Below are 14,551 nucleotides of genomic sequence, written 5' to 3'. Positions count from 1 at the left end.
ATTTCAAATTCAATATCCCTTCCAAATTTCACCTTCCTTTCCTAAATTTAAGATCAAATTCAAAGTCCATTTCCGACTTTGAAACTTCACTTCCTTTCATTTCAAAACTTCAAAACATGCTTTCTCAAAATCAAGATTTATCCTTTCAAACTCTGATTTATTCTTCCAAAGACTTAGAACTTCTCTGATTTATCTCAAGTTCTAAGTTAGATTAAATCATTTCTTCACTTCTTTGCCAAGTTCATCTCAGAATACTTGGAAATTTTAAAAACATTCTTTTCAAAAGAAGCATACATCCTTTGCATTGCACAAGCATGATTCTTTGTGCATTTAGAGTTAGAATAAATTTCTTAGATTTTATTTAGGCAAAGCAAAAAGGCATAGATTCGATCCTTGGTTCGATTACCCCTGGTAAAGGCGCCATGAACGGTCGAACCTCGTACCAACGAGCGAATCCCGTCTCTCCATTTTTCCCGCAAATTTTCAAAGCGGAGGCGAGTTATTTTCTAAATATTTTTCAAATAAAGGTCAAGTGAAAACCCGCAAAATAGTTCATCTTCTCTCTCTTTCTTTCTTTCTTTTCTCTTCTCTCTTTCTTTCTTTCTTTTCTCTTCTCTCTTTCTTTTCTTTCTTTTATCCTTCTCCCTTCAAAAAGGAGGAGAATAGAGGTTAGAAAAGGAAAAGAGAAGGAAGAGAGAGAAACCATAAAGAGAAGAAAAATTTTGCGATGATCACAGTTTGGCTCAGATGTCTACTAGCTGACATGGGAGCTGAAGCAACACAAGCTTCAAGAATATGTTGTGACAATAAGAGTTACATCATGAACGCACATTTCATTAACGCACCAAACATATTGAGATAGACTGTCACTATGTCATAGAGAAATATCTACATTGAACCATTGATCTGCTATATGTTACATCAGAATATCAATTGGCAGACTTCTTTACCAAACCACTTGTTACTCCCAGATTTCACTTCCTCTTAAGCAAACTTTCGCTCATTATACCGTAAGTTTGAGGGGGAGTGTTAAAATATAAAATATAACATATATAATATATATATATAATAATATATTATTATATATTCTTATTATATTTTTTATTTTCTTTTTCTTTTATTTCTTTTTATCTTTTATTTCTTTTTATCTTTTATTTATTATCTAGTTCTTTTAGAACTAGATACTATAATCTAGTCAAATCCCAACTAGGACTTGACTAGAATATAATCGTTGGACCTAGTCCAACGGCTATATTTAGAGCCATTGGACTAGGTCCAACGACTCTCAAGGAGAGCTCTAAAACTCATCTTCCTCTTATATAAATAGGGGTGATCCCCCTTCATTGTATATCAATGTTTCTTAAGCATTTTTTGTGAGAAATAAAATATTATTATTTTTATTGTGTTCTTTCATTTTTACCCTTTTATGGGTTATGCTTTTAGTGTCTCCAATAGACACCCCTTGTGAGTTTTTCACAGAGTTAGCAGTCGAGGAAGCGGGAAGCGATACGGGAAGCGAGGCACTTTCAAAATTTTAAAAAGCGGGGAAGCGTGGGACCATTTAGAAGAAAATTATGAACCGTCTCGGAAGGGACCTAGGAAGCGAACCGGAAGCGAGGGGGAAGCGAAAAAAATGAAAAAAATGGGAAGCAAGGGGGAAGCATGGGGGAAGCGTGTTTCCCATAAAAGGGAAACGCGCTTCCCAAAAAAGGGGGACGCTTCCCCACGCATTTCAGAAGCGTGATGTTTAGTGCTTCCGAAGCGCGTATCGAGGAAGCACGCTTCCCCATACACCTAGGCACTTCCGGTAACTCTAGTTTTTCGTGCTTTTGTGGAAGACCACCAATTTCATTACACTAAGCACATCACATCAATAAATCCCATTAAAGAGACAAAAACACATATGATCTTAAGAAGTTAGAACTAATCATAGGTCTACTACGAGGCAATTGAAAACAAACATATGAAAATTCCCAAAGAGCTATAAAGATCCACACACACACATATATATATGATCACATCAAACAATAGATTTTTCTCACAATAGAACACTTTTCAAGAAACATGATATAAAATATCAATACGCAAGAGAAGAACAACTTAGATAAACACATTTATTATATGATAACAAGTCATGCTTATGCCATTCAATAGACTTTTTGAGGCATATACCTAAAAAAGGCCTTAATCCAATACATGTCAACAACAACAACAACAACTACGCCTTCATCCCAAAACAATTGGGGTCAGCGATATGAACCAAAAAAGAAATTCATTTTGGGTCTTCCACATGAATCCTTTTCCTCCAATCATTTCTATCCAACGCCATGTCCTCGGTGAGGTTCAAAGCATTCATATCCTTTCCTATCATCTCCATCCAAGTCTTCCTAGGCCTACCCCGACCTCTTTTAACTAATATATTTTCCCATTTCTCCAACCTTCTAACTGGAGCATCATTAGGCCTTCGCCGAATATGTCCAAACCACCGTAAACGATTCTCTCGCATCTTATTTTCAATGGGTGCAACACCTACCTTCTTACGTATCTCTTCGTTCCGAATCTTATCTTTTATAGTATTTCCACACATCCATCTAAGCATCCGCATCTCAGCTACACTCATTTTTTGAATATGATGTCTCTTGGCAGCCCAACATTCCGTACCATATAGTAAAGCGGGTCTAATAGTCGTCCTATAAAACTTTCCCTTCAACCGCAATGGCATTCTACGATCGCACAGCACTCCAGTAGCACTTTTCCATTTCATCCACCCAACCTTTATCCTATGAAAATAATCTTACTTAATAAAGCAATATCACTCAAATAACATATTCAAATGGTGATAGAAAGACCTCCTTAGAAATAGATCACAATAAAAGTTCATGATTGATCTCATCACAATATATTAAAAAAAAGATAGTTCATATATACGTTAAGAGACATTCAAATATGAATTTTAGTATTTTGCAAAACACATAATATTTTAAAAAGCCACATATTTAACTTGAGTGGATAACAACAAAAGTATTCAATCACGAACCAAAAGTCCACCAATATTCAACTTGAGTTGATAACATCAAAGGTATTATAAAGAACATACTCACAAATCCCACAAAGAGGATACACATCATAAGGCACACAATGAATTTCATTCAATAAAATGAGTGTGCAAAAGCACACATATTTTTGCAAAATATAATTTTTCACTACACATATTCATAATCTAAGACATATATTTCATATATCAAAACACAATAACTTCCAGATACTTCAAAATTATTTATTTTTAACATAACTCTTGTTAAAAAAATACTTACCATATATATGAAATTTGAAAAGCCAAAGATACATACCGGAATGCAAAATCCTTGAATCCATTTCATTCATTAATATGAATCTTTTCCAAGACCCTAATGCCTTGCTCTGATACCATATCACGAAATAGTATGTATTTCAATACACTCCATGATGAACTCCAAGAATCAAAATATTATATATTTGGACACAAACTTAAGAGTTAAAAAGATACACATGAAAATGTGAATAAATAACTCTATTCATAATTGACATTAAAAATACAAAAGAAAATTTACATTAGTGAATGAATATGTAGCACTCGTGTTATTTAAAAAAAAAAGATTTGGATCCAACCCGAATCCAGGTCTACATAGACCACCCCCCCCCCCCCCGTGTTTCCTATTTAAACCACCACAAGGGAGGGTTTCCTTTTACGAAAAATAGGAAACCCCTCCCTACTTCTCCTTTTTCTCTCTCCCTGACCCCGACGCGCCCTTGCTCCCCCCTGTGCTCTCTCCTTCTTCTCTCTCCCGACCTTCCCGCCAGAGCCACCTTCGTCGAAGGTCCTGCTCGACACCGGCAGCACCTAAACTCCTAGGTACGAAGCCCCCCCTCTTCCTACTTCTCTGCCTTTGTCCTTTGTGGAGTCGCTGGAAACCACCTACGGTGGTTTCCCCCACCCTCCTCTCTGATTGGCATCGGCACGAGAGTGTTGGCCCTCCTACCTCCCCCTCTCTCTCTTCTCTCTGAGTGATGCTAGCAGGAGGGTGCTAGCCCTCCTACCTCCCCCCTCTCGCTCTTTCTCTTTGTCGACAAGCACAAGAGCGCAGAGCCCTCCTACCCTCTGCCTCTTTTGAACCGACGCAGAAGGGCAGCACCCACCTGCCCCCTTCTCCCATTACATCAGTGGACGGGTGTCGCCCCTCCTTGCTTCCTCTCTTCTCCCTGTTTTCTCTGCTAAGGTCGTGGAGGGGCGCCGCCCCTCCCTGATTCTCCTAATTATGAGAGTGGAGGGGCGTTGCCCCTCCCTGCTCTCTCTCTCTCCCTCTCTCCATCAGGGAGGTACCGACTTGAACCAAGCCCAGCCCAGTTCTTCCCATTCAGGGACCGAACTTGGGCTCAGTCCCGTACTAAAAAGGGGCCCGACCAGGCGCGTCCTAACCACCGAGCACACCCCCTCGGCTCCTGTTGCATGGACCCAATCCTGGCTCGGTTGTGGCCAGCCCGTGGGCTGGCCATTTCCTGCGGCAGCAGCCCAGCCAGGGCAGGAAGGCCCGACCAAGGTGGTCTCGATCTTTATCGAGCCCAACTCGGTCCCTGCCTCCTGCTAGTCAGACTCAACCAAGCAGAGCTCGACTAACACCGGGCCCCAGCTCGGCTCACCCCGATTCTAGACTTGGCTCAGCCCGGTGGGCTCGAATCAAGGTCGGGTTCGACCCCTGCGACACAAGCATGGCGTATTTTGTATAGCTTAAAAAGAGTTCTCTCGTTTTTCTTTCGTAGTACGATAAATACTTTTAGCGCACCCATTGGCGCAATGGACGCGACACGTGCACCGAGGCAAGAGCCCTTGATAACCTACGCTCAGAATCGTCAACGAAGCCGACAATCTCCGAGGTATGGGAAAGTTGCATACAAGGATAATGGCTGGACACTTCTAACATATATGTATATGTATATACATATATACAAATAAATATATATATATATATGCTTTTAACTCAATGATGTAGTTTTACGTATTTTTGTCTATTTAAAATTTATGTCATTTACTTTCTCACCGGGTTGTTACGTACACAGGCTACTGACATCGTGCACTGCTTAGGCAATTTATTTAGCCGATGTACGGTTGCGTACATCGTGCATCACTTACGCATTTTATTTAGTTTGATGTGTGGTTTCGCACATCGAGTCTTGCTTTATGTCATTTACTTTGTCACCACGTTGTTACGTGCACAAGCTACTGCTTACGCAATTTATTTGGCCGATGTACGGTTTCGTACAACGTGCACTGCTTACGCAATTTATTTAGACGATATACGGTTGCGTACATCATGCATCGCTTACGCAATTTATTTAGCTCGATGTGTGATTTTGCATATCGAGACTTGTTTTATGTCATTTACATTGTCCTCGCGCTGTAATGTGCATAGGCTTATGTTTTGATATATATGTATTGTATATACCAAGGTTGCCAAACTAGGAAGCGGAAGCAGAAAACGATGTGGGAAGCAAAAGCGAGAAGCAAGGCATTTTAAAATTTATAAGCGGGAAGCGAAGTATCAATTTGAAAGCGAAATATGAATAAAAAATGAAGCAATATGATAACTTAATAGAAATCGAACAAGAAACAAATAAAAACTAAAATAAAATTGGCCATTCTTATATTTCATGATTTTTCACTAAAAGAGTTAACTTTTTGTTAAAATCTAACAACGATGGTTACCAATTTAGAGAAAGTACATGGGAAGTGAGAGAAAATACATTGAAAACATGAAAAAAAAATGTGAGAAAAGCATATAGGAAGCATAGACCATGCGTGTGGGAAGTATAAAAGAAGTGTGGGGGAATCGAGATTCCCATGAAGTTTTGGAAGAGAGGAGTATCGCGCTTCCGAAGTGAGTATCTGGGAAGCGCACTTCCGAAGCGAGTTTCTGGGAAGCAAGCTTCCCACCTACCTAAGAAGATTCTGGTAACGCTGGTATATACATATATATATATATATAGCTTTGTAAGGTACACAGTTTTGTGTACTCCGGTCTACCTTGCATTACGCTTGTATTTAAAAACGCAAAATTGTGCATGCTCGCCAAGTCTTTAAAGAAAAAGAAAATTTTATGCAAAATTTCAATGTTTGTAATATTCGGCAAAATTCCAATGTTTGTAATATTCGGTGTTTCGAAAAGTGAAAACGAATATCTGGTGGTTGCTTATTCACAACCAAGTCTTTCCCTCAACCCTGCGTAGCTCTAAGAGGTACGCACGGTCTTTTGTTTTGATATCCAAAAATGACACAGATACTCCCGGCCTAAAACACGGGACTTGGAGATTTTTAAATTAGTGTTGGGGTTTCTTTCTAAGAAACTGATACCCCTTTCATCATAGCGGTACTATCAGACATGTACGGCATGTTAGTACTACGATGATTGGATGAGAGGTTTATGGTAACCTTGTAGCATGCAAATACAAAATGATAAAAAGTAAATCACATAAATAGCGATAATTGAAACTTTAAGATTCTAAAATAATGTCGGGGTTTCTTTCTGAAAAACTAATACCCCTTTTATCGTAGGGGTACTATCAAACATGCACAGCATATTCGTACTACGATGATTGGATGAGGCTTATGGTAACCTCGTAGCGTGCAAATGCACATTGATGAAAAAAAATCACATAAATGGTGATGATCGACTTCACAGACAAGATGCTCAAGTTGGTTTGAAAGACTAGAGCATGTCGAATTAAATTAAAATGGTTACATCGTTTCTTTTGCAGAAACTGATGCCCTCTCATCGTAACAGTACTATCAAATATGCACGGCATATTAGTACTACGATAATTGGATAAGATGTTTATGGTAACCTCATAGCGTACAAATACACTGTAATGAAAAGGAAATCACATAAATGGTGATCATCGCCTTTACAGGCAAGATGCTCGAGTTGGTTTGAAAGACCAGAGCATGTAAAATGAGTTGTCAGTTAAAATAGTGTTAGAATTTTCACATGTACCTGTATTGAGAAAGGAGAGAGAGAAACGAGGAAGAGAATGCAAGAGGGATTTGCGACTGTCACGATTTTTGTGTTAAAGAAATCGTGACCTAACTTTATATTTATATTTGGATGTACAGCATGGGTCTGGGTCTATTATAATATCCAGACCCGAAACAAAAGTAACAAAACGTACATACAAGCGATAGTTATGGGTCGGATTTGGATAGTTGTGGGTCGGGTTTGGACCCGAACACCTAAAACACTTTTTCCACCCCCCCCCCCCCCCTTCAAGTTGATCATGGTTTTGAATCATGAACAACTTGTCTTTAAGCATCCAAAAACGATCTTTTGTCAAGCCCTTTGTAAATATGTCTGCAACTTGTCTTTCAGTGTTGACAAACTCAGGCTCAATCTCTTTTTCTTCAACTTTTTGTCCTACAAAATGTTGGTCAATCTCAATATGCTTAGCACAACTGTGGTGAACTGGATTGAATGACATGTTGAGAGCACTTTGATTATCACACAACAAGATAGAGCGAGTAATCGTTTCTCTTACTTCAGTTAAGAGATGTCTGACCCACGTGGCTTTGGCAGTAGGTGCAGTCATAGATCTATACTTTGCCTCAGTGCTTGATCTAGCAACAGCCTTTTGTTTTCTGCTGCTCCAAGAGACTAAATTCCTTCCAATAAAGACACAATATCCCGATGTAGATCTTTGTTCATCGGGATCTCCTGCCCAGTCTGCATCACAGTATACAATAACTTCACGCTCATTCTTGCCCAACGACTGCGGTGAATATATCAATTTGTCCCCAACGGTCCCTTTCAGATATCTAAGTATCCTCTTAACCGCTTCCATATGTCCAGTACGTGGTGCATACATAAACTGAGACACTTGATTGACTGAATAAACAATATCAGGTCGAGTGAATGTGAGATACTGCAACATTCCTATTAGACTGCGATACCTGGTGGGATTGTCACACAGATCTCCATCATGAGCACTGAGTTTTTGGTGAAGCACACTTGGAGTTCCTAGAGGTTTGCAGTCTTTCATGTCTGCCTTGCTGAGAACATCCATGGTATACTTGTGTTGAGTGAGCGTCAAGCCATGAGCCTGGTTATTAACTTTTATACCAAGAAAATAGCGCAGGACACCAAGGTCTTTCATCTTGAACCTTTGACCTAGTAAGTTTTTTACTTCTTGGATGTAAGCTTCAGAGTTCCCTGTGATGACGATATCATCAACATAAATTAATAGTAGAGTAGTCATATTCTGACTTCTAAAAATAAATAGTGAGTGGTCCAACACGGAACGAGCAAATCCATGTTTTTGAATCTCAAGCGAGAAGCTATCAAACCAAGAGCGAGATGTTTGTTTTAGCCCATAAATAGCTCTCTTTAGCATGCACACATGTGCTTTGCAATTGTGTTTTTGATATCCAGGGGGTTGTTCCATATAGACTTCCGCCTTCAAATCCCCATGCAAGAATGCATTTTTCACATCAAGCTGACTCAACTTTCATCCATGTTCAACAACTAGGGAAAGAATAATTTGAATTGTTCCCATTCTCACCACCGGACTGAAGGTCTCATCATAGTCTTGCCCAGCTTTTTGAGTGAACCCTTTTGCCACAAGTCTTGCCTTGTATCGTTCAATGGTACCATCAACTTATACTTTATTTTGTAGACCCATTTGCATCCAACAACATTTTTGTCAGGTGGTCTGGGAACAACTTCTCAGGTTCCACATTCATGCAATGCCTGCATTTCATCATTCATGGCTTCTACCCATTTGGTAGAAGTGACTGCCTGATAGTACATAGTGGGCTCATCTTCCTTATTGAGTACAGTTAAAAAAAAGTTGAAAATCCAAGGAGAAGTTGTTATAGCTGACCCACCTGTCAATAGGATGTCGTATGCGATTTGATTTTCTAACCTCAAGAGTACGAGAGGGAGTAGGATCGGTGACTGAGACATGATCTGGATGATTTGATGCTTTCGGTCTCTGTCTAGAATAGGAAATGCCTTTGTATCTGCCCGATATGAATGATGGTGCTTCCTCCTCATTCTGCGATCCCGATGTCTCAGTGTTCTCAAACATCTCTTCTTTTCGCTGTACATAATCTGGAGAACAAGCTTCATTGGAACTAGCAAGAAGTTCTGAACTCAGCCAAGGATAGTAAACTTCAATTGTGTTAGGGGACATATCCATTGTGTCGGTACCATGATCAAAAAATTTCTCATCAAATACAACATTTCTTGAGATTCTGATATGCTTGTTGGTTGGATCATAACACCTATATCCTTTGTAGTCATCTGCGTATCCCAAAAACCTACACTTCTGAGCCTTGTCCTGAAACTTGTTTCTCAGAGACTGATCAATATGCACATAAAAAATACATCCAAAGACATGCAGATCGTTATAACTAGGGTGAGCTCCAAAAAGACAATAATAAGGAGACTTATTTTCGAAAACAACCATAGGCAGTCTATTTATCACATGAACGGCAGAATGAAAAGCTTTTGGCCATAGGTTGATGGGAAGATTACTGTCATGAAACATACTCATGGCACTTTCAACGATATGCCTATGTTTTCGCTCAGCAATCTGATTTTGTTGTGGGGTGTGTGGACAGGACAGCTTTCTTCCTATTCTGTTATTTTGAAGAAAAGAAATAAAATCACGAGATGAGAACTCCCCACCTCCATCACATTGGAAAAATTGAATGGACTCAGAAAACTGATTTTTAACCAAGGAAAGAAAATTTTGAAACAAATGGAAGACTTCCGACTTATTTTTTATGAAATATATCCAAGTGTATCGAGAATAGTTATCAACAAAGATCAGGTAGTATCTGCTCCCGGATCCAGAAACAATTGGGGCAGGTCCCCATACATCAAAACAAATTATCTCAAAAGGTTTTGAAGCTCTCTTATTAATGGAATGAAAAGGCAATACATGACTTTTGCATGAAAGACAACTGGGACATTTCTGACTTCTCTCATCCCCATTGAGACTTTCTTTTGGAATGAGATTATTAGAGACAAGTTTCTCAATAAAATGACTCCCACAATGTCTTAATCAACTATGCTATAAGAATGGCTTATTACATTCAGAAATACTAAAAACATTAGCAGAAGAGGATGAACACGACTCCAATGAAGACTTCGAATCCAGATGAACAGGGCAGACAGAATGACATGGAGGTTCTTCAAAGATATACATATTGTCTTGTCTCTTTCCTTCAGCGAATGTTTCCCTCGTGCGTAGGTCCTTGACCTGCACAGAGAAGATAGTGAATTCAATTGAAGCATTATTATCATCAATAAGTTTGGAAACAGAGACAATATTTTTCTTGATGTCGGGAGCATGAAGAACATCAGAAAGTGTAAGAGTGGAATATGACATGGGAATGAAAGTTTTTCCAACATGGGAAACAGGATGGTGGGATTCATCTCCAGTGACAATCTTACTTTTTCCAAAATAAGGAATAGGGTTAGAAAGTTTACCTGCATCACCTGTCACATGAATCACTGCCCCTGAGTCGACAAACCAAGTACCTTCATCACTCTGCTTCAATTCCAACTCTGACAAGGCGGATATCAGCAGATTTTTAATCTCTCCACTGTCTCTGATATTTGTGAACTTTCTTTTGGTTTTTGTTTGTAGACCCTTTCCTTTATTCTCTGGATTATGCCAACAATTCGCCTTGATATGTCCCCTTTTGTTACAAAGGAAGCAAGTGGGGATGGATCTTTGTCCCTGCACATGAGCTAACATGCTGGGAGTGGGAAGCAGACCACGTCCTCCGTGTCCACTTCGCCCTTGTCCTCCTCGTCCGCTACCATAAGTCACTCCTGTGGCAAAAACTTCTTGAGAATTGTGTGAATGTGAGTTTCTTCAGAGAAACCCTTCAGAGTCATTTCATATTGAATCAATTTAGCTCGTAGTTCATCAAAGGTAGGAAGGACAGGGAGGCACAATAGTGAAGTGACTATCATATTGTAGTCAGATCCCAATCCACTCAGAGTTTGTTGCACCATGTCACTGTCACTTACCGCACATCCTATAACTGCAAGTTGATCTGTGATAATCTTTATCTTGTTCAAATATTCCATGATGGTCATGGAATCTTTTCTTAGCAACTGAAATTCTCTTTTGAGAAAAACCATCCTCGCTTGTGAAACCTGTGAATACGTCTGAACCAGTCGCTCCCAGAGTTGTAGTGTTGTACAATTGTCAGGGATGGCAACAAGGACCTCTTGAGACAGGGTTGAAGTGATGTATGCAACAACTGATTGATCTTTCCTTTCCCAGTTGAGAAATTCTATATTTTTGACATACACGATCGAACTCATCCCTTTATCATCTTTCTCTTCTCTCGGGACAAATTCTGGTGGGACTGGAGTGGTTTCATCCAGGTGACCTAAGAGACCTTGGCTCCTTATAAAAGGAATAATTTGTCTCTTCCAAATCAAGAAGTTTGAGGTATTTAACTTTTCAGAAACAAGTTGGTTGAGAAAACTTAAAGAAAGATTTGATTGAGAGGTATAAGGATCCATTGAGAATGAAAATCAACAAGAGTGTTCACGAAATGCTCAGTCCTCCTTTTTTTTTATGAACAGAAGATCGCAGACTGTCAGATTCAGAGAATAGAGAGACTGAACCTTTTCTATACACTCTAAAAACTGAGATTGACATGATGAAAAATACTTTCACACATTAGATGTATTTTCAAACAAGTATAGAAATGGATAATCAAGAAGTAAATTGCACAGGAAAACAATAAAGAATCACGAGAAAATTTGTAATATTCGAATATGCAAAGGTAGATTCGTGGAGGAGATTGGGCAAAAGGAAGATCAAACAAATAGTACCAACAAAGGAGATCAAGCAGATAATATTAAACAAAAACATATTTGAATTAGCAATCGTGATTGGTTTGGTGTTTCACGTGAATCGATTTCAGCGATTCACGTGAAATACTATCACCCCTTTTTCACGGTCTGGGTTCACGTGAACAGGATTCATGTGAATCTCAGATCCATTAGAATATAAAACCCACGCAAGATGTGGGTACACAGGAAATTTCAGAAAGAGGGGAAGAATGAGAGAGGAAGAAAGGAAATGAAGAAGAATAGAAGAGTAGAAAGGGAAGGAACAAAAAACCTCAAATTTTTTATCATCGCACCTATCGGAATCCTCTTCGGCCTTTAGATGGATCTCCGCTTTGATACCATGTTAGAACTTCCACTTGTACCTGTATTGAGAAAGGAGAGAGAGAGAAACGAAGAAGAGAATGCAAGAGGGGTTTGCGGCTGTCGCGATTTATGTGTTAAAGAAATCGTGACCTAACTTTATATTTATATTTGGATGTACAGCATGGGTCTGGATCTATTATAATATCCAGACCCGAAACAAAAGTAACAAAACGTACATACAAGAGATAGTTGTGGGTCGGGTTTGGATAGTTGTGGGTCGAGTTTGGACCCGAACACCTAAAACACCTTTTTCAAATAGAACCTGACATACCCATTCGTCGTTATGGTTCCATCAAAAGAGAGGATGGGATGGTACAAAAACTCTGATGGATAAGTTGTTAACAACTACACTCCTCGAGCAGACTTTTGCAGAAGTATGGATGCATTCCCTTGAAGGAGTGGCCTCTGGGGAATTCTCTCTCGGTCATTGGCCATCCCCCTTAGAAGCAGACTCAGCTAGTTATCCGAAGTATCAAAATACATAGCATAACAAACCCCCGAGCAGTATCAGTTGTTTCTATGTTTCTCCTATGCGTACCCTCAGGGCAGTTAATATCGAAACAAAGTTATCATGTTCATTTTACTTATTTTGACTTGCACACCCGAAAGGAACAACGTATATGTTAGTTTTGTTCTGAATTTTATTATCTATGCACCTACCAGATTTTTATCAATCTGACCCATTTTATGGGTACAGGTGATGGTTAGGTCAGTACGATAGGCGATGACACGATGACATGATATCAAGATGAGACTCTTTCTCTGACGTTCGCTCCTGAGGACATTTTTCGTAATTTGGTATAAGGGTTTCTTTGAAATTCCACTTTTCGTATAAACTTTAAAACCTCGTTTTGAATCTATTTTGGTTTCAATGAATATACGGAGTTACAAATCCATTGTATAAAGGAAGGTTCGCCTATAATGCGCCCAAGGTTCGTTGACTTATTATTTCAAACAACATTTTTCGTTGAACTGCTATTTTAAACTCTGAAAAGAGATCGAATTTCAAGTATTCAAAATTTTCCTAAAAAGTTATAAGTCTGGAATTTTGGGGGCGTCACAGAATAGCTCTATTCATATTAAACATTAAAAATACAAAAAGAAAATTACATTAAAACCTCACTACAAATACACTAAAAAATAACATACAAACCTACTACTACTCATCACTCTCTAAACCCTTACACATACATACGCATCCCTCTATTTATAGAGGAGAAGGAGAAGAAAAAGTAAAGGAAGAGAGGAAAGAAGTCCTCTCAAATAACCAAGGGAGACACCTCCCAATGGCTAGAATTCTAGCCATTGGGACTAGGTCAACTTGTTTGACTTAGTCCCTATATATACTATATATAATTATATATATAATATATTTAAATATATACATATATTATGGATATGAAGATATATACATAAATATGGATATGCTCAAATAACAATATATATATATACACACACACACAAAAGGATACATTAATCTTAACACTTGCATTGGTTGCTAATCACGGCTTTAATGACAAATTCAACCATATATAAATCGATGACCACTTTGTGGAATAATTATTGTAAAGGAGACGTGTTCTCAACCTAGGCATCAAGCTGGAGTCATACTCTCGGAAGTGTTTCTACTCTCGGAAGTGTTTCCAAGGAACGTAATACATATTCAGGAAGCAATTTGTACAAGACAAACGCGATGTACAACTTGAGGATAGCATTAGAACATATTTGCAATGCCATTGCTCTAACATAAGAATGCTTAGTTAGGGTCTGCATAATTCCCTGATATAGTGTTCTAATACAGATACATATCCAATGTGCCACACGCACATTTTTAAACTATTAAGGATCAGCACCCTGTCTAAATTTTTGCTTGTTTTTTCATGCTATTCTGATGTGTTGTAACAATATACCAGAAAAGTACAAATGCTAGAATCATTGGATCAACTTATCGATACTTTTCAAGGCAAGATGATAAAATAAATAATTGAGATTGGCCTTAAGAGGCTTCTCACACAACCAAGAAAGCTGTTTGGTAAAAGTTCTCAGTCTACTCAAGTTTCTTGGAATAATCACTTGACAAAATCAAGTTGATGTTCCAAAGAAGATAGTCTTGCAGATTTATTCCACTCTTGTACAAAAGAAAGGATTAGAAGTCAAGCCCAGGAACAGATATTTGTTAATTTTTTTCTCATGCATTCTGTGTCTGCAAAATCAAAAAGAGACTTTCTAAGTTTCATTAAACTTAGGAAAACAAGGAAAAGAAAAGGGACAGTTATTGC

General features: G+C 38.7%; 1 protein-coding gene across 1 annotated transcript in view; it reads right to left on the bottom strand.

Moving 5' to 3' along the window:
• Positions 1-14,551, bottom strand: part of LOC149816716 (asparagine synthetase [glutamine-hydrolyzing] 2-like) — a 145,507-nt gene that overhangs the window by 94,783 nt on the left and 36,173 nt on the right. The gene's annotated exons all lie outside the window — the stretch shown is intronic.

Source organism: Nuphar pumila, chromosome 14 (genome assembly GCF_984573655.1).
Source record: "Nuphar pumila chromosome 14, dmNupPumi1.hap1.1, whole genome shotgun sequence".
In the NCBI taxonomy this organism is placed as follows: Eukaryota; Viridiplantae; Streptophyta; class Magnoliopsida; order Nymphaeales; family Nymphaeaceae; genus Nuphar; species Nuphar pumila.
This window is presented reverse-complemented; position numbering and strand designations above follow the sequence as displayed.